General features: G+C 39.5%; 1 protein-coding gene and 1 long non-coding RNA gene across 2 annotated transcripts in view; one reads left to right on the forward strand and one right to left on the reverse strand.

The window, feature by feature from the left end:
• The window catches only part of RAB30 (RAB30, member RAS oncogene family), an 87,776-nt gene that overhangs the window by 55,869 nt on the left and 4,451 nt on the right, over positions 1 to 27,456 (reverse strand). The gene's annotated exons all lie outside the window — the stretch shown is intronic.
• LOC116666401 lies at positions 1,114 to 17,103 on the forward strand. Its single transcript, XR_004323226.1, has 3 exons — positions 1,114 to 1,186; positions 5,117 to 5,119; positions 17,092 to 17,103. It is a non-coding gene; the product is annotated as an uncharacterized LOC116666401 (long non-coding RNA).

A 27,456-nucleotide genomic window follows, 5' to 3' on the forward strand; every position in this document is an offset into this window, starting at 1 on the left:
CGTGTCAATTTCTGGTGTACAGCATAATGTTTCAGTCACACATGAACATACATATATTCCTTTTCATATTCTTTTTCATTACAGATGACTACAAGATACAGAATATCTTAATTAATCTTCACCACATGCTGTGAGGTAGATAAGATGGCTATCATACAGATGTGCCACCCAAGGACCAGAGAGGTAACACAATTTGCTCAAAGTCACACAGAAAGTGGCAAAGCTCAGATTCAAATGCATTTTTAATAGAACTCCAACATTCAATCATGAGGCCATGCATTTATTCCTCAGATATCTACCGAGCACCCTCTCTGGACAGCTACTATGCCACTGGGAGAAGATCCCACTGCTAACGTGTAGTGCAGATCCAGTCACCAAAGGACTTACATTCTCATGAGCAGAGAAGATGAGGTGATCAGAAAGACAGCTACTGGGTGATGAGATTAGGACCTCCGGTGAGGGATCAGGGCAGGCTGCTCTGAAGCACTTTAGCTGAGACCTGGAAGATGGGAATGAGGTGGGCATTTGCAAAACTAGAAGATGAGTGCAGGCAGAAGGAACAAGAGGGGCCAACGCCGTCTGCAGGAAAAGGCTTGGCGTGTCCAGAGAATATGAAAGACGCCAGGGACAGAGGCTGCATGAGCAACAGGGAAGAAAGAACATGAGATGAGGCAGGGCCTCGCTGACCTCAGAAGAGTTTGGATTTTGTTGGAAGGTCAACAGGAAATCAAAGAAGAGTTTGACTTAAAGGAGTGATGTGACCTGCTCTGTGCTTTAAAGAGACCATTCTGGATGCTGTGTGGAGGAGGGAGTGCAGGGCGGGGGCAAGAGTTAGGGATCAGGGGAGAGATGATGGTGGCTTGGACTGGGATGATAGTAGTAGAGATGGATTTTATATTTGGAGACAGGACTGAACAGGCTTGCTGGTGGACTGTATGTGAATGGGGAAGGGAATAAACTCCTGGGTTTCTAGCTTGAACAACTGGGTAGATGGTGGTACCATGGATTATGAGAAAGACTAGATGAAAAGCAAAATGCTCATAAGATAGACATTCTTTTTATTCCTATCACACCAAGAAGGGCAAAAAAAGTAGATCCAGTTGTGTTCATGCAGGGGAAGTTGTGAATTAAAGACCTGAAGCTACTTAACCTGGTGAAGAGAAGAAGTTGGGGGTGAAAATGGAGAGTCAATAACAAGAATCTGAAAGATTGCCTTTAAGAAACAGGGGTTCTAGTTACTTCATGGCCATCCATCGCTGCCACAGGAAACACAGGAACAGAACTTAGTTACATGTAAGGAAGGGCTGTCTTATGGTCAGAGCTGTGGAAAGTGGAGTGAGGTACCCCGAATGATGACAACTTCCCTGTCCCTGGAAGTCTTAAAAGAATAAACCAGATGACCCCCTGGCTAGATTGTTATGGAATTCAATAACTGGTGGGTAAATCTTCTAAACCTAAAATCTTTCCAAGCCCTAGAATTCTGTGGTTTTAATATAAAAATCTTTATTAACCTGACCTTTAGGACTGGAGTCTGCCAAACAGGTCAGAGCTTCCATGGTATGTCCTATCTTCTAGAAGGTAAATAAGAACAGCATTAGCTTGTTTCATTCACTATAAAGTGACTCCTACTTTACTGCTAAGTGTCATACAAAATGATGAAAGGCTTTCTGCTTAGGCAAAAGGCACACGCTACAGAATCAGATATCCTAGATCTGCAATTTATTAGCTCTGTGACATTTGGCAACGTATTTAAATCCCCTTTGTCTCAGTTTCTCTCTTTGCAAAATGGGAAAAACAATGCCTAATTTAGGATGCTTGTTGTAAGGACCTGAGTCCAGCGTCTGGCACATTACGGTAAGAATAATAATGACAACTAACATTTATTGAACCATTACTACATGCTAGGTATGTGCTCTCTGAGTTGTGTGCGTTTTTGCCATCAAATCCTTACAACAGCCCAGAAGGTCAGCACTTAATACCCTGTATACAAAATTATAAAATCAATTCTGGAGGTTAAGTAAACTACCCAAGAGTCATACAGCTAGTAATTGTTCAAATTAGGAAAAAAATAAGCAAATAAGCAAACTTCAACAAAGGCTTTTAAAGATAAAGACAACCATATTTCAACAATGTGAAAAAATGTAAACTGTTAAATTTCACAAACAATTCAATTCATTTAATAAATATTTATTGCCATATCAATGAAAAATTGAATGAATAAATGACTCCAACAAGCATTTACTGAGTTCCTACCAGGCAGAGCATCAAGAAACTAAGGTTATAGAGAATTTACATCCATTTAATTAAGAATCTGTCATTAAAGCCACAATCTTCAAACTGCAGGGAAATTACCAACAGAATGAACCACAGTCCATGAAAAAGGTTCTAAGAAATGTCACTCTCATACAGACCAAAAGAAGTTGGAATTACTGTTGTTTTCTCTTTGGGAAGTCAAAACTGTTAGAGGGATTGTCAGAGCAGGGGGCAGAAGACTAAGAGCACACAATAAATGGAAGCCAAGGGAAGAGAGAATCTCAAAGAAAAGGCGAGTAAGACTTCCAAAGGAAGCAGAAATCTCAGAGAACAAAGGCTGACTTAGTAACTCGGAGCTTGCTGATGAACTTCACTAGAGTTGTGGGGAAAGAAACCAAGTCGCAGAAGGCATTTGGATGAGTGGGTTAAGGAGGAAGAGGAGGCAGTCTTTTAAGAAGTCTGGGGATAAAAAGGAGAGGGACAAATAGCAGCCTGGGGAGAAGCAGAAGGACTACTGATACAATGGAAGGTTAAGGAGCAAGAACCAAAAGAGGAGGCTGAAGACAAAAGACAGATGGAGGAGATACAAGAAAGAAATCGAGAGGACCAGACTCTGGGGAGTCAAGAGGGGTGGGACAGAATGCAGAGGGAAAGGCTACCCTTGGGAAAGGAGAGGTGTCACCTTCTGCTCTGGGACAGGAATCGAGGAGGAGAGACTGGTGTATGGACATTCTGAAAGATACTCTGAATCAAGCTGGATGGGTACAGAGAGTGATCAAGTTAGATAACACCATTTTGAGCCTAAAATGATACTTATTTTCTCGCGCCACTCATAAACTGGTATTGAAAAAGACAACCATCATTCGGGTATAAGTTCTATGCAGTCAAAAATCAGTCTTATTGAGATATGCTCATATTCTGTTTCCTAATCTGGGCATTATTACACTGGTGTGTATAGTTTGAAAATTTCATCAAGCTATACACTTAAATATGCACTTTTCTGCACGTACATCACACTTCAGCAAAAAGTTTTTATAAACCAATCATTATACAACTCCTGCACTCTGTCCAGTTTTTAAAAGAGTAACTCAAACTATATATTCTTTCCAACAGGCAACATCCCTTACCATCTTTTAGATTTGCCATAGCACTAAATTCAAGACTAGACACACAGTAGGTATCTAATAAGTATATGCTGATGTGATTGGAAGAACTTCAGCACGAGATGTTCAGACCTAATACAAACCTACCTACAGGAGATGGCACCTTTATGATTGCAAAGTCTTGCAGACACCACCTTAGCAGTGATTACACTGAGTATCACCAATAATGGGGTAAACTAACACTATGTGCCTCCGCTTGTGAAGCAATGGAAAGTATACAGTATCAGCTATTTAGAATTCTTACCAAAAACGGCTAACCTGAAAATAATCATGGAGAAGTAGACCAATTCAGATTGTGAGATATTCTTAAGAAAACAGGCATGGAGTCTTAAAAAATATCAATTTCATAAAACACAAAAAGAGGAGAGATTTTTTTAAAAACTTAAAAAAAAGAGTAAGAAAGACTAAAGATACACACCTAAATTTAATGTATAGTCCTTGATCAGGGGGTTGGGTTAAAAAAAGTAACAGTTATTAACATTATAAAATTAACATTATTTTTAAAAAAATTTTTACATTCTCTTTTAATTGAAGTATAGTCAGTTTTGGTGTCAGTTTCTGGAGTACAGCATAATGTTTCAGTCATACATATACATACATAGATTCCCTTTCATATTCTTTTTCATTAAAGACTATTACAAGATATTGAATATAGTTCCCTGTGCTATACAGTAGAAACTTGTTGTTTATCTATTTTATATATTGTAGTTAGTATCTGAGAATTTCAAACTCCCAATTTATCCCTACCTACCCCCTTACCCCACTGGTAACCATAAGTTTGTTCTCTATGAATGTGAGTCTGTTTCTGTTTTGTAAATAAGTTCATTTGTGTCTTCTTTTTTTTAGATTCCACATGTATGTGATATCATATGGTTAAAATTAACATTACTATTAATATTATTTGGACAATAGGGGTATGATAGATTGTTTGCAAAAATGCCTGCAGTTGTTCACTCCCTGTACTAATGCCCTTGAGCGATATGACTTTGCGGTTCCTCCCTCCAAAAGGAGCTTGTGACTTGCTTTGGCAAAAAGACTGCAACAGAAGTTAGGCAGTGCCAGCTTCCATCCTAAGCCTCAGAAGGCTTTGCACACTTCCACTCTCTCAGAATCTGCCTGCGTGCCATGGGAATAAGTCTGGGCTCTACTACTAGAGGTTGAGAGACCCTATGGAGCAGAGACAAGCCGTCCAAAGTGACGCAACATAGACCAGCCAGTCCCTAGTGAATCCAGCACTGACTGCAGACTTCGAGGGGACCCAGCCAAGATCAGCAGAGCCAGATGCACATTAGGAGAACCACCCCATTGACCCTCAGAATTATAAGCAATAATAAATAGTGGTTGTTCAATGCTTGCAAAAATTTATGCATCTGTACTCTAAATCTATGCACCAAAATGAATACCTCTTTTGTGTTAAGGCAGTGAGATTGTGTATGGGTGTGTGTATTTGACATTGTCTTTACAAGGAAAACTATTAAAATAAAAGACCTAACCCAATAAATAAGTGAATGAGTGAATGAATGAATGAATGAGTGAATAGTGGTTGTTTTAAGCCACAAAGTTTTGGCATGATTTATTATGCAATGAAAGGGAACTAACTGATGGAAAGTGAGATTTAAATATAGACTGTACATTAGACAATACTGTGGAATCAATGTAAGTTTCTGGGGCATGATAATGGTATTGTGGTTATGTGGAAGGATGTCCTTATTTATACTTAGGAGATAAATATTGACGTATTTAGAGATAAAGTATTATGATGTCTGCTCCCCCAGAACCATAAATGTGCATATATAGAGAAAGCAAATGTGGCAAACTATTAACAATTAGTAAATGTGAGAGTTTTTGACTGTTCTTTGCACTAATCTGCTCATTTGAAATTTTTCAAAATAAAAAGTTAGAAAGAAAAATTACACACCGATCTCCAGAACATGGTGACACTGAATATTTATCTGGTAACCCAGCACACCACCATACAGTGAACAGATCCTTCTCATCCTTTTTTTTGCCATCCTCCCCCTCCTACCCCTTTGTACTGGAAGCTGTACTGCCGCTGAAGGGGGAGGCAGAACAGACAGAAACTGCAGTAAACCAGAGGTATGCCCTACTATAGTTAAAAAAAGATCCATTCATAGATAACAAATGTTTAAAAGTAGCAAGCAATCACTGAGTGAGGTCTTCTCCCAAACATAATCAGAAAAAAAATTGTGGCGGGTTGGCTAGAGCATGAAAAGAAAAAAGCTTTGGCAAGAAACATGGGCAGGTCTTTGAATTATTTTGTGTTAGGAAACAAATATTCATGTGTTCCTCTATTTAAAGGGATTTCTCAAACGCCTACGAATGAGAAGAATATCTTGTATTACATCTCTCCCCGCTGAAAATCCCTTAGGATTCTTACCAATAGAGCCAAAATCTGTTTTTTCACAACCGGATGAAAGCCTCCTTTATTTAATTTGAATTTTCCTCCAAGTGATATGCAGCAATTATTAACACCGTGTATTAACTTATATGAACTAACCCAGGGACCTAAATTCAAAGGATATGGCTTTCTGAGCTGAAATCCAAGGGCCTCAGCTTTCCTATGCCTTACAGAGGATGTCTGCTTACAACGAACGGCAAACAAAGCCCACACTGTTCTTTATATAAAAAACCAGTAATTTAGGTAGAGCAATTAATTTTTTCGATCAATCTCTACAAATCTATTAAAATGTCTTTTCCAAAAAGACAAATCAAGCATTCCCGTGTGTTAACCATTGTCAGGTGAGGAAAAAAAAAAAAAGCCTTATATAAGAAAGGAAAGAAAATGGCTCAAGGTACTGTACCTTTAATGAGTCAGTTGTTCTCATCCGTCAAAACTGAAAGTTTAATGCAGCAAAGATATTTGTTTCAGGCGTTATTTGGCTCAAAGCCAAATCCATGCCCACTTTTTTTTTTTTAAACAGAATCCCTCATTTCTCTAGCCCACAAACCCCAGGATGCCTCAGACTATAGTTTGAAACCACAACTTCAAATTAAAATGGTTGTGCAAAAGGAAGAAGGCACCACACGCAGAGAGCATCATCCAATGGGCTCCACAAACTTCATCCCAGTCCCGGAAAACAACCAGGCTGCCATGCCATCAAGGAACCTCTGATGTTCAAAGAGAATTCTACTGTGCACATTAATTCTCAAAACTGTCTACTGACACTGTAAAGACAGCTGCAGAACACAGACTTTCCTGGCCCATAGCTGCATGTTAGCATATCTGTCTGATGAAAAGACTAGACAACAGCAGACCTGGGCATGGTTCTAGCTCAGCCACTGAGTTCCCATTCACTTGACCCTAGAAGTGTTAACTGCTTAAAGCATGGATTGATTGATAGACTAATTGATTCACTTATTGTGCAAACAACTGTTGAGCAAATTTTAGACACCAAAACCAGAATGGCGAAACACCGATGAAGGAGACAGGGCCCCTGCCCACAAGGAGCTCCTAAGCTAATGGAGAAGCACAGTCCAAACACTTAGATGAGCCGGAGTAAAGGGTCTGAGCAGGTTTAAGCACTTGAGCCTGGACTTGAATCCTGGTTCTGCCACTTGGCTGGGTGACTTTGGGCAAATTTTTTTACATTCTTTAAGCTTAGTTTTGCAAGCTGTAAAGTGGGGATGGTAATCGTACCTTTTATGTTGAGTTATTGTCAGAATTAAATGAGATATATGTATTCTCTATATACGACAATAAATTTTCAGTAAATGTTGGCTATGATTATTATTCTTTATTATTATCTGGGTGGTTGTACTAGATATCTTTTTAGGTTCTTTACAACCCTGAGACTCTATGAATTAGCTGTGACCCAGAGTAAGAAATTTAACATGCCTGGATCTCACACTCTATCTGTTGAATGAAAGGGTACAGCTAAGGCATCTCTAAAATCCCTTCCAGCTCTAGAATAATAAAAGGCTCTACAGCTGAGTGCCCATGGTTTCATATATGTCCCAGCATCACTGAGATAAACTGGCACAACAAAGCAATTGCTAAATAAACCGTCTTTCTCTGGTTCCTTTAATCTCATAGCCTACCTGTGCAGATATAGGATGTGCACAAGGTGTCAGCCCCCAGAAAGAAAAATAAGCACGTGCAGGGGAAGCCAGATCCTCGTCCCCGCCCTTTAGGCTGGGTAGTGTCTTCCAAAACTCAAGTAGGGGAGGTGCAATGAATGAGCAGACTCATTCATTAACCCACACGAGCATCCAACATACTGAGGGAGGAGAGCCTTTCTGTGCTCCCACGGCACCCACAGTTCATCCCCATATGCCACTCCCCACATTGCCATCTTACCTGCCTGCACCAACAACCAGGCAGATTTGAGTGCTGGGACTTTGTCATGCTAACTTCGCATCCTCAGTCCCAAACACAGTGCTTGGAATGTGGTAGGCACCTAATGACTTAATAATTAACTAAAATTCATACTTCCCATAGGACCCAAAACGATAAATCTGCCAAGTGACTAGGCATTTTGAGGTGTGGGCCTAAACCTCTGGGGATCTTTTACAAGGGTCACCAATCCAGTAGTGTCAAGAAGAAGTTGTGTGACCCTGGGCGGTAGGGGTGGGGTTAGGCAGGGATCATTTCAATCTCTGGCTCTGTTTCCTCTTTAATGAAACGAGGGGGATGGATTTGATCAGGGGGTGACAAATTATGGCTCATGGGACAAATCCAGCCTATGGTCCACACATACCCCTCCAGTTTAGAATGATTTTGACATTTTTAAAGGGTTATAAAAGCAAACAATATGCATTAAATAATATACATCTGAGCTCCCCTAAGCCTGTGTGGGTCTCTAAACCTAATATACTTACTTTTCAGCCCTTTACAGAAGAGCTTGCTGACGCTGGATTAGATGAGCTCTAAGGGCCCTTCAAACCCGGAAATTTCAGCATTCTCATTCTGCTTGAACAGTCCCATCCTGGCTCTGCGCACAGAGCATTCCCAAGTCTGAACCAGTAACACGAGGCACAGCAGGAGCTCAATTGTCATTTGTCTAATTGAGTAAATGGATTCTGGAGCAGTGACCCTAAGAACTAAATCCCCCACCAAGAGGGTAAAGTGGGTCAATGGGTATCAAATGACTGCCTAATGTGTGCCCCCAGCATCGGTTTGCCACAGCAAGGGGACCGTGCAGCAGCTCTCCTGGCCCTTTGGGTGACAGCAGCACCCGAACCGGCCCTGAGCTCAGATATCCAGGATTAAGACTCACCTGTTCCACCAAATAAAAAATACATTTAGCCACTCCCTGAACAAACCCCTTGGGCAAATTATAACGCTATCTAGGAGTAGCTATCAGAAACACAGATCATCTGAATAGCCATGGACCCAAGAGAGTAAATCCCATCCAAAATTAGGCATATAGAATAATTTAGCTCACAACATTCTGTTTCTCTTTCCCTCTGTTGTTAAGAATGCATAATACCAAAACAAGGAAATCAAACATTTATGTCAGGGCAGCAAGCCAAGCGAAGTCTAGAATATATGATCCTATTAACACTAATGGAAGTTGGAGCAAGGTAACAGAGACAATAAAGCCAGCCTCCACTCTCACCACACATACTTTTCCAAAATAAACAGCCAGCAATTATACTTTTAATGTTCCTTCTCTGTACATCCATAAATCACTCCTGGGCTTTTATGCCTTTTGCTGATTTCAAAGAATGGGTTTCTGGTTTTGTTTTTTTTTTCTTTCTGGCCTTCACTCTTCCTCTGTATGTTTATAAGGAGTCCTCCTGAGTGGGTCTGGGGGTGCTTTTCTGCACCCCATAACTGAGCATCTCCAGTACCAGTGCAGCACACCCCAACCACATACTCCCTAGTCAGACTGTTCCTTAGCAATTATCAAGTTCATCTGGAGATTCTGCCCCCTCTAGTCTCCTCTAAAGAAGCTGCTTGGAGCCCTCTCTTCCTCCAGCTGACCAGAGAAGTCCGAAGGCCTCCCCACCCAGTGATGAGGTGGATTCATACAGTCTCATTTCCAGCCCCACCCCCAGGCACCATGCTCCAGATATCCTGGCCCAGAAGGGTAAAAAACAACCATCTGTATGCCTCAATGCTTATTTCCAGGCTCTTCAGAAACCAGAGAGAATAGTTTAAATTTGGATTCTTTTCCTGACTCATTAGGTAAACTTCTTCCAACAGCCAGGACAGACAGACACTGACACTCTGCTGACCTCTGTGCGAACTTAAAAAAAAAAAAAATATCCCTTTGCTTCTCAGAGTCTTCTTGTTTTCATAGGTTTTTCAACCAATAAAAACAGATTTAATCCCTTGGCCGGCATCTTTGCTTGAAGGATAAGGATCCAGCACTTGGATTATATTCTGTGAGCTCTAAGACCCTTGAAGGAAAAATCCTGCAATGGCTGTTCTCTGATCCCAGAACCAAACAGCCTCACCCACCTCTTCTCCAAGTCCCATCAATGTAACCCCTGCTGCAGGACCCAGCACAGCCCTGAGTGCCTGTTCCTGGCTCTTCTCCCTGCTGGAGCGTGTGATCCAGAGCATCTTCTAGGGCCAAAAAAATCATCACATGGTAAAAAAAAAAAAAAAAAAAAAAAATCCCTGGAAGGAGTCTATGCATCTAGTGTACAGAAATGCAAACTGACTGCCTCTACCGTAAGATAAATCTGACATCTACTCACTTTGTCTTTATAAAAGGTTTCACAGACTATTCATTAACATTTGCACAAAGAGAATGTGAAGTCTATGTGCCTTCTGAATGTGAAGTCTAATAAAAGTTTGAGGTGATTCAAATAGATGTTGGAAAACAATTGGACTACTCAGATATTCTTACCAAGTACTTATGGGAAAATTGCATATTAATACTCAAAAGACACTATTGCTTATTCTTTGAACAGTACACAAACATTTTAGTAAACACGGTAAAACCATTCTCACTCCTCAAAGCAGAACGGACCATTCCCTCTACTTTGTGGGCTCAATGGACCCTGTAAGGATGTTAGTAACAGGATCTGTGACCCTTTATTCACTCATTTGTTCGTATAATCATCTCCTCACACCCCACTGCCTCCACTACTCCAGGCTATTAAGTTCCTTGAGGACAAGGACCTCATCATTTTCCAATAGACTGCCCAGTACTCAGCAGGTACTTCATGACGCCAGGGCGGAAAAGCGGGAAAGGCAGTGGGCATTAACAGAGCAGACACTGAATCTGTCTTATTCGTTGTTACCTGGCCTATAAATATTTTTTTGAATTAATGGATGGACTGAAGAAATAAAAGAGCAGTGGTACTAGGGCATGAAAGTATAGAGCTTGGTTGTAGAGTAATAAATATCATTCATCAGTTCTAAAAACATGTTTTCCTACATTTTGACAGCTGGTAAATTAGGAAGCATTTCACAATGGATGGCGTCTTGGCAATGTGTCATGGTTTATTTGGAACCTTATTTTCTCTCTCTTTCTCAGTGGTACATAGAGTAGCCATACATGTTAAAAATAATGGTGTCACAGATTCAGTGAAATATAATCATTTGACGTGGCCGTGGTAAGAAGGGTTGGAAAGATGACTGTAAACCTGCACTGAATTTTCCACAAGAGTAGAAACAAAAAGAGAGCTTGGGCCTTTTTGGTGGCTGGCAAGTGGAGTAGCTATTTCTCTCACAATGATTCCCCCTTCTCTAAAAGCATCCCAGGGGCCAGTCTATGCTAACTGACCCTGTCCTTCTGCCCACACTGATTGGTCCAGGGGTGGTCACATGGTTCAAACTGAGCCAATAATTACTCTGAGATTTCTGACTTGGAGCTAATGAGAGTATAGGTCAGTTCTTCTCTGGTGTGAGCGACAGTGAGATTTAGAGTCCAGGAACGATCCCTGGCCATGCTCCCTGCCATGTAGGAGAGAAGCAAAGGTAAGAGACAGAATCATGACATCATTTGAGTCCCTGTATAGCTCAAACTAGCTACATGCTCACCAAACCCATTTCTTTTTCTTTTTAAGTCCTATTTCTCACTTCCTTTACTGTTAGGTGGGATCATGAACTGAGAAATAACTGACAGAATGAGGACAGAAGTAACATAAGCCACTTCCAGTCCTGGCCCATGAAAACCTCTGACATGAGATCCTTCAATCTTCTCCAACTGCAGGTTGAGAGGAGAGAACTCGGAGACACCTAGAAGAGAAGGTAGACACAAGACGGCAGAAGTCTGGGTCCCTAAAACCTAGAAGGTGGCCTAACCAGGAAAAACCAAATTGACTTGTTGCATGAACAAGAAATCAGCTTTGTTTGTGTTAAGCACCGAAATTTGGGTGGCCTGTTAAGACAGTTACCTGCTCTAATATTTCCTGGTTCCATCTGCACCCATCCTTCCTATGGTTACATGAAATACCCCAGTATTCTTCCCATAAATTCCCTCTTTGCCCAAGCTAGTTTGAGTTGGGTGTCTTTCATTTACAACTCAAAGAGTTCTGAGGAACACAGCCAAGAAGAACGAATTGCAGTCATCTGAAGGGGCAAGACAATAGAAGTAAGCGACAATCCTTAAGTGTCTAGGGAACACCTAGAAAATTTCTCAGAACACAGTAGTAATTCCCACAGACTGATGATAAATCACAAAAGACTCTTCAGTTTCTAAGCGCTTCTAGGTCTAAACTTATAAGCCACTTACAGTAAAATAATCTCTCCATTCTTATTTCATTACTAGAAGCATCCATGAAGTTGTACTAGTCCAGCTTTAGGGTACACCGTCAAGAGTTCTCACCCATCTAGAGCCCTAGCAAGCAGATAAATGTCACTCATCATACACAGCCAGCCTTGCTGTCCCAGGCTTTATTGGAAAATAGATCCACATGCAGTTCCAAGAAGTCAAATAATTACTCTGGGGCAAAGAGCTCAGGGTATGAGTGTACAAGCCTGACCAGACTTTTCAAAGATAAACATTCAAGAACCACCAAAGTGAATGTAGTTTGGTGCCATTATGGAAAACAGTATGAAGATTCCATTAAAAAACCACAAATAGACTTACCATATGATCCAGCAATCCCACTCCTGGGCATATATCCAGAGGGAACTCTAATTTGAAAGGATACATGCACCCCAATGTTCATATGCAGCACTATTTACAATAGCCAAGACATGGAAACAACCTAAATGTCCATCGACAGATGATTGGATAAAGACACTGTGGTATATTTATACAATGGTATACTACTTGATCATAAAAAAGAATAAAAAATGCCATTTGCAGCAACATGTTTGGACCTGGAGATCATCATTCTCAGTGAAGTAAGCCAAAAAGAGAAAGAAAAACACCATATGATATCATTCATATATGGAGTCTTAAAAAAAGAAAGAAGAAGACACTAATGAACTTATTACAAAGCAGAAACAGACTCATAGACACAGTAAGCAAACTTATGGTTACCAGGGGGGGAAAGGGGTGGGAAGAGATAAACTGGGAGTTTGAAATTTGCAAATATTAACTACTATATGTAAAATAGATAAACAAGTTTCTTCTGTATAGCATAGGGAACTATATTCAATATCTTGTAGTAACCTCTAATGAAAAAAGAATATGAAAGCGAATATATGTATGTATATGTATGACTGAAACATTATGCTGTACACCAGAAATTGACACAACATTGTAAACTGACTATACTTCAGTTTTAAAAAAGCCAGAAAAAAGAAATAAAAAACCTCCTTTTGTTCAAGAGTTGCATTAGCTATGGAATTTTGTTTACCAACAAAGTTTTGTTTATTTATCAGGTAAAAAAAAAAAGAACCACCAAAGCTTAAGGGAATATTTGTAAGACTATAAATGAAAAGATTTAAAAAAAATAAACAGGAGAATGATGCCAGGAATGCCTACGTAAGCAATGAAAAGTTTTGCCTGAACGAGGAGCTAGTGATGACACAGCATGCATCCTGCTCAGTTTCCAGAAATGTCTCTCAATGAGCCAAATTTGTTTCATAACCACAAGCACTGATGTCTGTAATGCATTCTATGGGTTAGTTACAGAGCACCCTGTACACTACATACAATGTGTATGTACACTGTGTATTATGTAGTACATACAACGTGGGAGTTCTGACTCCCACAACGACAGTATCAAGCTGGGATTGTCATCAGTCCTTCATTTTCAGCTAAGAACACAGGCTCAGACAGGTCAAGGGCTCACAGCCCCAGGATTTGTGATCTGGGCCAAGACTTGAGCTCCAATTTCCTGACCCCATATCCTCGGTCCATTTCATCATCACCCAAATTATGGAATACTGGGGCAGAGAAATGGCCCAGCTGAAGGGGACTTTTCCCCACCGCCATAATTTGTTAATCCATTTGGGGCAGTTTTCTGTTTCACGTGGGAACTTTCGGTGGGGGGAGGTTAAAGGGCCTGGGATAAATGCCTGGTCTGCTTCCAAACCCAGACGGGAAAACACTCCTACAAGACACCATAGCTTGTGCCCACAGGGAGGCCTTGAGAGAGGAGGAAGGAGCCCGAAGCAGGGAGTTAGGAGTGCCGAGACCTCCACGTGATCCTGGCAGAACCACATGGTCAGAGCCTCTGCGAACCAGGCAACTGGCTCTCTCAGGACCCCAAAGATAGAATCTGGGGCAAATGAACTGAAGTTACCCTTTCCTGAGAAGGGAGAGGGGATCAGACACATAAAGTTAGCTGGCTTCAAAGAGCATTCTCTCAGATGATTCTTTTTTTTTTTTTAATTGAAGTGTAGTTGATTTACAGTGTTAGTTTCAGGTGTACAGCAAAGCAATTCAATTATACATATACATTTTTTTTCAGATTCTTTTCCAATATAAGTTATTACAAGAAGTTGAGTATAGTTCCCTGTGCTCTACAGTAGGTCCTCATTGTTTATTTTACATATAGTAATGTGTATCTCAGATGATTCTTATGAGCTGCGTCTGAGAGACAAATTGCCAAGATCAAATACTCACATGTTACCTGGGAGAGGGGAAAAGGGGAAAAAAAAATTAATGGTTTAGTCAAAGCCCTTTATCCCTGGCAGCTGGTGACGTACCACATTGGAAGAAGACATGGGAAGTTGGGGGAGCTGCCCTTTGCGGTGTTGGAAAACTTGAAGAGTGAGCGTCTCCTGAATATCACTACATCTCAGGCTCCAAGGATGAGAGGGAGATCCTGTACCCTGGTGCAGTTTCCCCAGAAACAGAAAATCCAGAAACCTAAAGAAACAGGGGGTAGTGGAAAGAGCAAAGGCCTTGATTTTCACAAACCTGGGCTTGAGCCACTGCTCAGTCTCTTGTTAGCTGTGACCTTAAACAAGTCACAATCTCTTTGAGCCTCAGTTTCAATATCTGTAAAGGATACAACACTGACCGTATAGGAATCTGGGGAGGATAAAATGAAGGAGCTGTTTTAAAATGTGAGCTCTTAACTTTTCCCCTCAACCCTCACTTCAATACCTTAGTATTGGAATTCTAATATTTAGTCATTCTAATTCTTAGTAATTCACCAGGCTTGGTAGTCTTGAGAGAATCACATATATTATCCAATGTCCTACCCATTTCACTTGCCTCTTTGAAACAGAATCATCTGTGACATCTAAAATAACTCTGGGCCCTTTGGCCTTTTACTAGACTACTTCATGCTTCCTAAATTCCCTTTAAAAAAAAATTCAACCTTATAATCTTTCTCCAATGTGAAAGAGAATCCAAACCTTATGGCTATTTGGCACACAGCTGCATCTAACAACTGTCAAATTCAACTAAACTTTTCACAAGGCTTAAAATAAAGGGAGTTTGGAGTTTACCAAAGCTTTACTGGATTTAATCAATATGCAGTGTGTGCCTGTGACCACAGGGACAACAGGAAGGATGGGGTTCTTGTGGCCTTCATTATCTTCCTGGTCTTTGGAACCATTTCCTCTTGACATCTTCTTATCCAAGACAGGGATGTGCCCCTCCTCTATGCTCCAGTCTTCTGCATACACTACTACCAGTGCTTTGACCACACGATACAATAATCATCTATTTTATGTCTCTTTCACTAGCCTACAATCTCCTTTCAGGTTAAGAACAATGTTCTGCCAAATCTTGATTATCAGTACCTACCAACATGGTACCTGGTACATAATAGATACTAAATTAATGTTGGATGGATGGATAGATGGATGTATAAATAGGGCTTTTAGATCTGGGAGAAACCTTGGGAATTCTGGTCTAATACAAGGTCTTTGTTTCACAGATAAGGAAGGTGAGGCTCAGAGCTATGAGATAACTCAGCCAAGGTAGCCTCAAAAGCAGTAAGGAGATAAGTGGTGGCAGTCACATGTCAGTTTGACTGTACGTTCAAAGGTAGACATTACTTCACTGTTAGCCCCAGAGGGAGGCAGTGTAGTTCAGTGGACACAGCATGGGCTCCCAGGTGAAGTCTTGCTTCTGCTACCTATCAGTCATGTGACTGGGTAAATAGCTTCATCTGACTGAGTCACAACTGCTGCATCTGTTCATTGGGGCCGTTAATAACTTCAGAGTTGTTGGGGATATTAAATCTGCCAACATATATAAAGTACCTCACATAGCAACCGCACTATGTACTAAACAAATGTTTACTGAATGAATCATGAATAAGTCCCTGTCCAGCATACCACAACTTCACAAACCTGGTTTAGACTTTGCATTTAAGTCCCTGCCCACATGGAAGGTGGCTGGGACACCCATAATTAGAGAGCCATGTATTTGGAGTTTGTTTCTTGCTGGAAATTGGATCTTAAAGCAGCACTGAGTAGTCTCTATAATGTTCTCTGTACCCTTCACCTGGGTTGCCCTTCCCAACTTCCTCATTGCCACACAAATCTTACCCATCCTTCACTGCCCAGTCAGGTATACCTAGTCTAGAAAGCCATCTCTGGTTTTATGATGTCATCAGTCCTTCCTGTCTCACTAATTACTTTCCACCACGTACTTGAGTGTACTGTTTGGTTTTTTAAATTGTGGCAAAAAGCACATAATGTAAAATTTACCATCTTAACCATTTTTAAGTATACAGTTCAATGGTGTTAAGTATATCTGTTGTGCAGACAATCTCCAGAACTTCATTTTGTGAAACCAAAGCTCTATACCCATTAAACAACTCCCCAACTGCTTCCTTCCCCCAGCCCCTAGCAACCACCATTCTACTTTCTGTCTCTATGAGTTTGCTTACTCTAGGTCCCTCTTATGAGTAGAATCATACAATACTTGTCCATCTGTGTCAGGCTTATTTCACTTAGCACATGTCCTCAAGGTTTATCCATGTTGTAGCATGTGTCAGAATATCCTTTCTTTTCAAGGCTATTCAGCTTTGAAATACATTCAAGGTTGAATATACTGAATAATTATTCAGTATTCCATTGCATGTACATCCTACATTTTGCTTATCCATTCATCTGTTGATGGACACTTGGGTTGCTTTCACCTTTTGGCTATTGTGAATAATGCTGCTATGAACGTGGGTGTTCAGGGGTATATCTGTTTTATCTCCTCTACTGGAGTGTGAACTTCTGAATGACAAAGAATGGGTCTCAATCATCTCTGTACTCCCCAAGGTTCCTGCCATGCAATGGGCATGCAATAAATACTTGTCAAGTAAGACAGGACTCTGCTCCAAAGATGAAGTAAAAAAGTAATGATCTTCCACACAAAATCTGCAAAATGACAGTAACACACAGCAGAAGAGCACAGGCTTTGCAGTAAAACAGCCTTGATTCCTGGTCTTGGTTCTGCCTCTTACTAGTCATGTGACCTTAGTTAGGCAGGTTGCTTAATCTCTCGGAACGTCAGTTTTCTCATGTGGTTTTTGCCACAATTAACCACTGAAACTTATGTAAAAGCAGTCAGCACAGCACCTGGCACACTATAAACTCAAAAAATGTTTGCCAATATTATGATGACAAAGTTATACAATAAAAGTAACTTAATGCCCATACAAACATGCCAGTTAGCTTCCTGGCCATGATAATTTTAAAAGCAAAGAGTGTTTAGACCAGGGAAGGAGACAGCACAAGTGGTAGAGTGCATGCTCAGCATACACAAGGTCCTGGGTTCATTCCCCAGTACCTCTTCCAAAACTAAACCTAACTACCTCCTTCCAAAAAAAAAATTTTTTTTTTAATTTTTAGAAGAGTATGCAGAATTCTGAGACCAAGTAATTTAGGACAGGTAAGAGTCAAAACAGAAAGACAACACAGCGGTAACAATGAATCCAGATTGGTATCACAACATGAAATCTTCAGCTATACAGTTGTAGTTCGAGGAGCTGAAAACTTTGTCACTTCAAAGGGACAGCCATAAATGCTGTACTAAGGACCATCTCACTTAGCAAAGCAGCCTGTCCATGATCTCATAAATGTTTTCTAATCAGGATGACTTGAGGGTTTTTTGTGTGCCTGGGCTAAATCTATTTTGAATTTAATCATTCATGTTTTGAACTTGTCAGCAAAAGGATGAAAGAGAGAAATAGATCTTTATTACTATTTCAGACAGAAGTATTTGTTTCAATCTGTCTCAAAGGAAATTGGGCTCCCCACCCCACTCCCAGTTCCTCTAGCACATGAATTCCTTTTGAGGTTGCTATCCAAATTTTCCAGCCCAGAAACATTCCTTCCAAAGTTAGCTCTTAGAAAGTGGAATCCTTACATCTTAGAAGGAAAAACTTATCCAAGTTTCTTTTTGTCTGCCAAAACAATTAACATTTGCCGAGGCTAATTAAAATGGCTCTCTGAGGTGAGATCAGAAACTTGGTTGTGTGGTGGAGGAGAGGAAAGGGATGAAAAAAGAGAAGGAAAGAGAAAGTTGCCTGAATGCTAACATTGGCCCAAAGGTGGCCCCAAGGGACTGTATCTCATAACTTTCCTGGGACAATCATGATTTCATGTAAATTTAACACTATACTGAGATGATCTGTTAAATGGATGACTAACTGTGATTTGATATATATTTTTGGTAAGACTGTGCAATTAAATTAACCTATACATAAGGGAAAAAAATTCTTTGTCAGATCAAGTGTCCCAGTTTTGGATTCAGAACAATACTGTCCCCATATGCCATGTGTCAATTTTAATTTGGCTTCTAAATAATGGTGAAGGGCTATTGGCTGCCTTGTCCATCCAGGACACCCATATGACTTCCAGGCCCACCAGGTGAAGGGCACCAGTCTGAGACTGGACACACAAGACCGTGTTAAATCCTCATGACACTATGCTCTAAGTACTGGCGTGGCCCCCTCCCTCCTTTTTTACTTTTTTATTTATTTATTTATTTTTATTAAAGTACAGTCAGTTACAATGTGTCCCTTTCTGGTGTACAGCACAATATCCCAGTCATGTATATACATACATATATTCGTTTTCATTTTTTTCCATTAAAGGTTACTAAAGACATTGAACATAGTCCCCTGTGCTATACAAAAGAAACTTTTTTTAATCTATTTTTATATATAGTGGCTAATATTTGTAAATCTCAAATTTCCAATTTATCCCCTCCCACCCCATTTCCCTGGTAACCATAAGATTGTTTAAGTCTGTGAGTCTGTTTCTGTTTTGTGGATGAGTTCATAGTCTCCCCCTTTTTTTTTTTTTAGACACCACATATGAGTGATATCTTATGGTATTTTTCTTTTACTTTTTATTTTGAATTGATTTTAGATTTAACAACCAAAAAAACCTTCAAGAAAATTACTAAGAATTTATATAACCCTTCATCCAGATTACCAAAGTGTAAATATTTTACCACATTTGCTTTATTATTCTTTCTGTTTATAAATATTACTTTACTTCTAAATCCTTAAAAATAAAGGACATTCTCTTATATTGTCACAATATGATTATCAAAATCAGAAAATTAATATCGGCACTATCCTATAATCTAGTCTCAACCTTTATTCAAATTTCACCAGTTGACCAAATAATGTGCTTTTTTTTCCATCCTGATAATTTTTTTGTTGTTGAGGTATAGCTGATTTACAATATTAGTTTCAGCTGTACAGCATAGTGATTCAAAATTTTTATAGATTACACTGCATTTAAAGTTATCGTAAAATATTGGCTATATTTCTTGTGCTGTACAATATATCCTTGCAGCATACTTATTTAATACATAGTAATTTGCACCTCTTAATCCCTTACCCCACCTTGCTCCACTCCCCTTCTCTTTCCCCACTGGTAAGCATTAGTTTGTTCTCTATATCTGTGAGTATTTCTGTATTGTTATATTGATTTATTTGTTTTATTTTTTTAGATTCTACATAAAAGTGACAACGTCCTTTACGTCAAAAGAAAAAAAATTTCTCTTGTCCAAGATCCAGTCTAGGATCATGTGTTATATTTAGTTTCTATGTGTTTTAGTTTTAACCTAGAACTAGTCCTCAGTCTTTGTCTTTCATGACCTTGGCGTTTTTGAAAAGTACAGTTCATTTATTTTTTAGAATGTTTCTCATTTTGGGTTTATCTGATATTTCCTCATGATCCAGTTCATGTTATGCACTTTTGGCAGGAATGCCGCACAAGTGATGGGTCTTTCTCAAATGTTGATTTGCCTCATCAGTGGGATTAATTTTAATCATTTAGTAAAAACAGGTCCATCACTGTAAAGTTACTCTTTCCTCCTTTGTAATTAAGAAGTACCTTGTGAGGAGATACTTCAGTCCAGGCTTCTCTACCATGGATGAGGAATCTGAAGCTCAGAGAAAATGCCAGAACGCAAATTCAAACTCCAGGTTATAGGCTCCCATATGTAGGATTCTTCTAAAGCATCCCACTGCCTCCTAGACCAGTTACCAATGGCTAAAGCAGTCTTGTCTAATGCCTTCACTGTGTGCACAGGGGAAACTAAAGTGGGGACGTCACAGGCCCACAGAATCCTGGTACTTCCTCTGGTCTTAAAAATGAACACAGTCCTAACCACCCTGTCTCTAGGGCTGCTTCTACAATGCAAGAAATCCTGAGGCCAGCACTTCACACCCAAGCCCCCTCACTCTCTCGGCAATGACCAAAGAGAGCACCCAAGGAAGAAAAGTCAGCTGGTACCAAAAAGCAGATGATGTAAATGTGTATCAGGACACCAGGCTGAACAAGGAAAACCTGAAGTCATCCCTCTACTAAGGCCATCTTGCCAAATCCTGACCCTTCAGCTGGTCATCTGAAACTTTTCTTTTGGGGCTGTTGTTTACCTCTAATTTTTTATAATTTTCTTTTATTCTAAAGTAGATATCATATTGGTAACACATTCATATGGGTCAAAACACCTTGTGATATACCCACTAGGATGGGTATGATAAAAAAAAAAGATAGGTAATAACAAGTGTTGGCAAGGACATGGAGAAACTGGAACCCTCACACATTGCTGGAGGGAATGTAAAATGGTGCAGCTGCTTTGAAAAACAATTTGGCAGTTTAAACACAAAGTTTCTAGTTCAAATACAAAGTTTCCAGTTCAAATACAAAGTTTCCAGTTCAAACACCAAGTTTCCAGTTGACCCAGCAATTATACCCCTAGGCACAGATGCAAACTGAATAAAAACAAATGTCCAATTAAAAACTGTATACAAATATTTATAACAGCATTAGTCACAGCAGCCAAAAAGTAGAAACAACCCAATGTCCATCAAGTGATGAATGGATAAGTAAAATGCTGTATATCCACACAGTAGAATACTTGGTAATAAAACAAGAATGGAGTACTAATCCAAGGGACAACAGGGATAAACCTTGAAAAGATTATGCTAATGAAAGAAACCAGTCACACAAGACCTTATAGTGCCCTGATGCCATTATATGAAATGTTCAGAATTAGGCAAGTTTATAGTCGATTAGTGGTTGCCTGGGGCTGGGAGGCCAGGGTGAGGAAGACAGCAAATGACTGCTAATGAGTACAGGGGTTCTTTTGGGAATGATAGAAATATTCTAAATTGATTGTGGTGATGACTGCAAAACTCTGAATATATGAAAAACCAATGAAGTGTATGTACAGTTTAAATGGGTGAATTATGTGATGTGTGAATTATATCTCAATAAAGCTATTTTTAAAAGACAGCGTTATACAACACAGTAAATCTTAAGGAATCTCACTACACACACACACCCCACACTCACTCCTACTGCCCTCTACCAGTAATCGTTATGTTATTTTATATTCTTTCAGGATTCCTTTGTGCAAATTCAAATGTATTTTCTCATCCCCACTTCTTTCACAAAATATGCACTTCTTCTGCACCATCCTTCTTTCACTTAGTATATCCTTGGAGATCTTCACATATCGGTACTTAGAGAAACCCTAATTCTTGTCTGTAGTTTAACAGCTTTCCCTTCTGTGAACATACCCATTTATTTAACCAGTTTCCCACTTAAGGTTGTTTCCAACCATTTGCAGTTAGCAACAATGACGCAATGACCATGCTGTCTTTTTAACTTGGTTCCTCGGGTGACATCGTGCTCCTGGACAGCCAGGAGACAGGACCAATAGCAGGAAGCACTTAAGAGTTAGTTGGCACCGGGTCTGTATCTGGCCTTCTCTGCTGACTAGCTACAAGACTCTCGGAAAGTTACTTGTATTTTCTGAGCCTTAATTTCCTCACTTTGTAAAAATCCCACCTACTTCAGGTCGCTCCTGGGGCTAAATAAGATAATTCAGGCTCCCCCTGGCCAAATTTGGGATAATTTTTTTATCAAAAAGCATAAATGTGGGGGGAGGGGAGGCAGAAGTTTGGTAAGGGATTGTAACACATTGGGGAGAAAAAGAATCGAGGGGTCCAAGAGATAATTAAAAAAATAAATAAATAAATAAAAAAGAAGGGAGCCAAAAGCTAATCTATCAGAACAATGCCAGGAAGCAAACATAGAAGGAAAGAGAATTAGGAAATCATCCTTTTATAGATATTAACTGACCTAGGCCAGGATTAGCAATAGGTGCTTAAACCACTGGATGCAAGTTGTTGAGGAATAAGATGTCCAAACAATCTCAAAGTATCATCCCACAGATAATTTTATTAATTACAAAGAGAAAAGGGTACCTTTACAATGCAGAGATCAAGCAATACCACCTCATCCAAATGCAAACCTCCCGTCACCAGTGAAGAGGCAAACTGACATTATGTGTCACCTAATGGGACGAAAGGGGAGGAGTGTGGCATCACCTGTGGGGAATTCTTACCGCAAATGTTTAGCCTGAGTCTAAGAATGAGAAAACAGTCAGACAAATCCTATTTACAGCCTACAAAGCGGCTTAGAATCTTTAAAAATTCAATGTTATGAAAGACAAAAAAGGCAGGGGAACTTTGCGACATTAAAGGAAACTGAAGAGAAACAACTATACTGTGTAAGTAATCCTTGACTAGATCCTGGGTCCTCCACACACACACCCTAAAAGTTATAAAGGACATTGGAACAACTGGGGAAATCTGAAAAATATTGTTTCAATGTAATGATATTGTGGTTACAGCGGCAAATGTCCTTGTTCTTTAGAGATATATGCTGCAGTGCTTAGAGATCAAGTGTTGTGGTGTCTGCAACTCACTTTTAAGTGGTTTAGAAAAAAAAAAAGGTGAATGTGTGTGCATGTGTGTGCATGTGTACAGGCAGAAAGAGAAAGCAAATAAACCTAGATGAAAGGTCTAGGGTGTTCACTGTAACATTTTTGCAATTTTTCTATATGTTTGAAATGTTTCAAAATAAGTTGGGGAAAAAAATCAAAGCATGTAAACCATTTGGCACCTACTGGGTGCTATGATACTTCCCGTCACAGTTGCACCTCAGTAGATCTACAGAAAGCTCCTCCTCCTATGCACAGAGGGAGAATAAGCAAATCAAAGTAAATGCCACCAGCCGGCCAATCCTGCCTTCATAAACTTTATACTTTTGATCAGAAGGTAAAGCAAAAACAGGAAGCAACTGGAGATGCAGAAAATCTACCTACCTGCACATTTTTTTTTTATTTTATGATAAATTTTCTTTATGAAAAAATAACACTGGATTGATAGAAAAAGAGGGGTACTGAGTACTGATTCTGTGCTAGACACAATTTAAGTGGTCTTACCTAGTTATTCTAATGATTCTAGGAAAGGATAGAGGAAAACTACTGATTGAAAGTAAACCATGGTACTAACCAATATATATATAAAATAAACAAGTTTACACTGTATAGCACAAGGAGCTGTATTCAATATCTTGTAGTAACGTATGGTGAAAAAGAATATGAAAACAAATATATGTATGTTCATGTATGACTGAAGCACTATGCTGTACACCAGAAACTGACACATTATAAACTGACTATACTTCAATTTTATATATATATATAAAGAAAGTAAACCACGTACTAGCAAAGATTGCATGCTCTGTATATTGGTAGACATTTTAATACTCAAAACAATGCATGAAATGGTTTTATTATTCTTTCTTAAGATAAAATAACTAAAGAAAGTTAACCTGCATGAAACCAGTAAATAAACTTACGGCTCTCTGATAACTAAGCTTTATGTTTAAGACTCTCAACACCACTTTCCCAAGGATGCAAAATTTTTTTAAGTTAGGTAATTTTTAAAAACAAAACAGTAAGTTGCTTAACCTCACTAAGAACTGTTTCCTCACTCATACGGAAAAATGGAGCTACATTCGACCACCAGGTTGAGAGAATAAGACAGCATACATAATACATCTTTGTAAAGCATATCTTATTGAAGATTCTCATTAAAAGATATTAGTCTCCTAGAATAAAAGTGGAGAAGAAGGAAAGCTCCTGGCTGGTTCTACTTTTGTTTCCCTATCAGAACACTCAGCACAGGGATTTGCACGTAGCTGGATGAAGACGTTAACAGTAAGGTATTATGGGACAGAATGCCTAAGGACAGTCTTTTGGGCTACAAATGCCATTGGAATTAAAGGAAAGATTAATATGAGCTGGTCCAGTCACAGACAGCAGCACCTTAGCAACATAAAGTTGCCAAAGCCCTATTGTACACATTATCTCATTTAAGCCTCACAATAACCCCTACTTTAGAGATGAATCAACTGAGGCTTGAAAAGTTAAATAAGCTATCTATCCCACAGCTCATATTTGTGTTTGCTCCACCCAGCCACAAAAGAATGAAAATAACTGGCTAAAAGAATGGAAATAATTCATAGCTTGGTGATCACAGGGTCTCCAATGGGAGAGGGTGAGTCACCAATGGCCACTCCTAAATTCAGGCCTTTTCTACAAAAAAATGCCAGAAATCTGCCTTCTGGGATTGCTTCTGTTGATATTCAGAAAGATGAACAATCAGGCCTTTTAACTACCTGCTTCAGATATTAAGAATGGAACTTAAATTCCCCTTTCGTGTGTGGTTGTGTGACTGACATGGAGAGGAAGTGAGCAGAAGAGGTTATTTTCATCTCGAGGTTGATGGTGTCCACATTTTAGTGAAGTTAACCTTAACTCCAAAATTACTTTTTTCTGAAGGATTTTCTAGGGAAGACTCTTGGCTGCTTTATTGTTTCGATTCACTTTTTAAAAAATTGTGCTGTGTTGCAGACAAGGATAAAATATTTTCTCTCTTCCAGAGGTTTCCATGTTATTTATACATCAACCTTTACTGCAGCCAGCACAAAAACCAGCAGGAACTCAAATTCCATTTTGGCCCCCTTTCTGTCCACCATCACAACTTCCTTCCCTTAGTAAGAGAGGGTAGCCCAAGTGGCTAAAGGACTTGGCAAAAGTACGTAGAAATGGCACTGTCAAAGACGGCGATGAGAATTTAAATCAGGGGGCAATTAAAGGGAACCTGTTCATGCCCTTTGACCCAGCATTTCCATCCCTAGAAATAAATCCTACAGAAATGTTCCCACAAGGTCATTACAAAAGGATGCATGCTCAAATGCTCACCACAGCAGTGTCCAACAGCCACTAAAAAGGGTAGCCTAGAACCTGCAAATACACGGGGCAAATGCACAAAATACTGTTAAGTAAAAGAGAGCAAGCAGAATATGTACTATAATAGTGTCATAAGCATATGTGTGGGGGGAACTGACAGGGATAAACATCGAAATCTCAACAGCTGACTATGTAGAGTGGAATTAAGGGTAACTTTCCTTTGTAGTTCATTGCGTATTTCTGTGATGAATTTTGATTAATCTTATGTCTAGAATCAAAAAACTAATTTAAGATATATATTTATGTCCTCTTTTCCATCCTTCCCTCTTCACTTTGCAAACAGCTAGTTCCACCTGCATTATTACCTCTAGATATAAAGAGTGCCAGCTGTAGAAGTTTGCACTCTTAGGGAATGACAGGATCGTGGTTAGAAAGGACAGAAAAGATCACTTACAATATCCCCCAACAAAGGGTATTCCAGTCCACAGGCTGACTCACTACGTGCAGTGACCAAGAATATCACTATCGTCTGAAGAACTCCTTGATGTCTTCTAGCTCTGCTGTGACCTGCCTAAAGGCGACAGTCAGGAACCGCAACTGATCCGGACACCAGTATCCACAACATGTCAGCCTAAGCAGACGGAATGATTATCACATCCAAGAAAACGGACATTGTTACCGATTATCTCCTATGCAGCTCCCATTCAAATTTCCCCAATTGTGCCCCCAGTGTCCTTCATAGCTTTTTTTAAAAGTCCAGGATCCAATCAGGGGTTGCATGCTGCATTTTGTTGTCATAGCTCTTTAGTCTCCCTTAATCTAGATCAGTCCCCTGTACACTGTTTTATTTTGTTTTCTTTCTCTGTCATGACATTGACATTTTCAAAGATCACAGGCCAGCTGTTTTGCAGTATGTCCCACAATCTGGATCTGCCTGTTTCTTTCCTCATGATTAGATTTAAGTTAAACATTTCTGGCAAGAATTCTACCTTGGTAATGTTGTGTACTTCCCACTGCATCAAGTTGTCTAGTTACACTGAGTTATCTTTTTCTTCACTGTGTCACTGTGGGTACTAAGAAAGCATCAGCCAATAAATAAAATATTTAAAACAATAAATAAATATAACGTCAAAAAACAGCTCCCATGAGCACCAGCCATCCCAGGCATAGTGCCAGACATTTTGAAATATATTATCTCATTTAAGGCTCACAACAATCTTGCAAAGAAACAGAGGTTCAAAGAGGTTAAGTCACTTGCTGGAGGACACATATGTAGTGACAGAAAAATGTGCATATGCACATGTGAACTTATACACACACACACACACACACACACACACACACACACACAAACACACACATTTCAACATATGATCTCCCGGGTTCATGAGGATCCCTGAAGATCCTCCAAGGACAAGTAAAGAAGCCCTACCTTAGACAGACGAATCTTGAGAAGGCCTGCCTAGCTTTCAAGTGTTGGATTCCCATGGAGAAGAAACTGAAAACAAAGTCTCTGTGTTCCATATACAATTCTTCCACACTTGGAAATCTTATTTGGAGATGGGCCACATTTCTACTGTAGCCAAGAAAATAGGGCAATCGTCCTATAAATTATTATAACATTCTGGTGTGTGTTTGTCTTGTTTTTTACTACTCTGCAACAAAATGAAAAAAAAAAAAAAAATAAAGACAATGTAGGGAATTTTTCATAAAGCTAAATATATCTTGAATTTTAAAATGATGCTTTTTCTACAACTTTTGATATTAAATGCCTTTTATTTCATGAGATAAAGCAAAGGAGGACATATTTTTAAAATATCTTTACTATGGCAAAATAATCCTTAGCAACAAGGTTTTTATCTCACCCAATTTTATCTTATTTTTTGTATTTTTACTTATCTATAAAATTCAAAAGTCTGAAATGCACTGATTTAGGGTAACTCTATACAATCAAAATTATTTTTGAGAAACTAACTGGAATAAAGGAAGTTCAGCCCCAAAAGAAACCAGATCTGAAATATTTCTGAATTTCCCCTGACAGTCACCCACAAGACATCTCAAAGGCTGCAAGTCTCCTCAGAATCAGGTCTCCTCATTTCAATGTATTTGTTAAAAGCATTTCACATTTTATATTTGCATTGCTAACTGGCATCTTCCAATGTGTTGCTATTTCCTGCTTTTGAATGGGCCCT

This window comes from Camelus ferus, chromosome 10 (assembly GCF_009834535.1).
Source record: "Camelus ferus isolate YT-003-E chromosome 10, BCGSAC_Cfer_1.0, whole genome shotgun sequence".
In the NCBI taxonomy this organism is placed as follows: Eukaryota; Metazoa; Chordata; class Mammalia; order Artiodactyla; family Camelidae; genus Camelus; species Camelus ferus.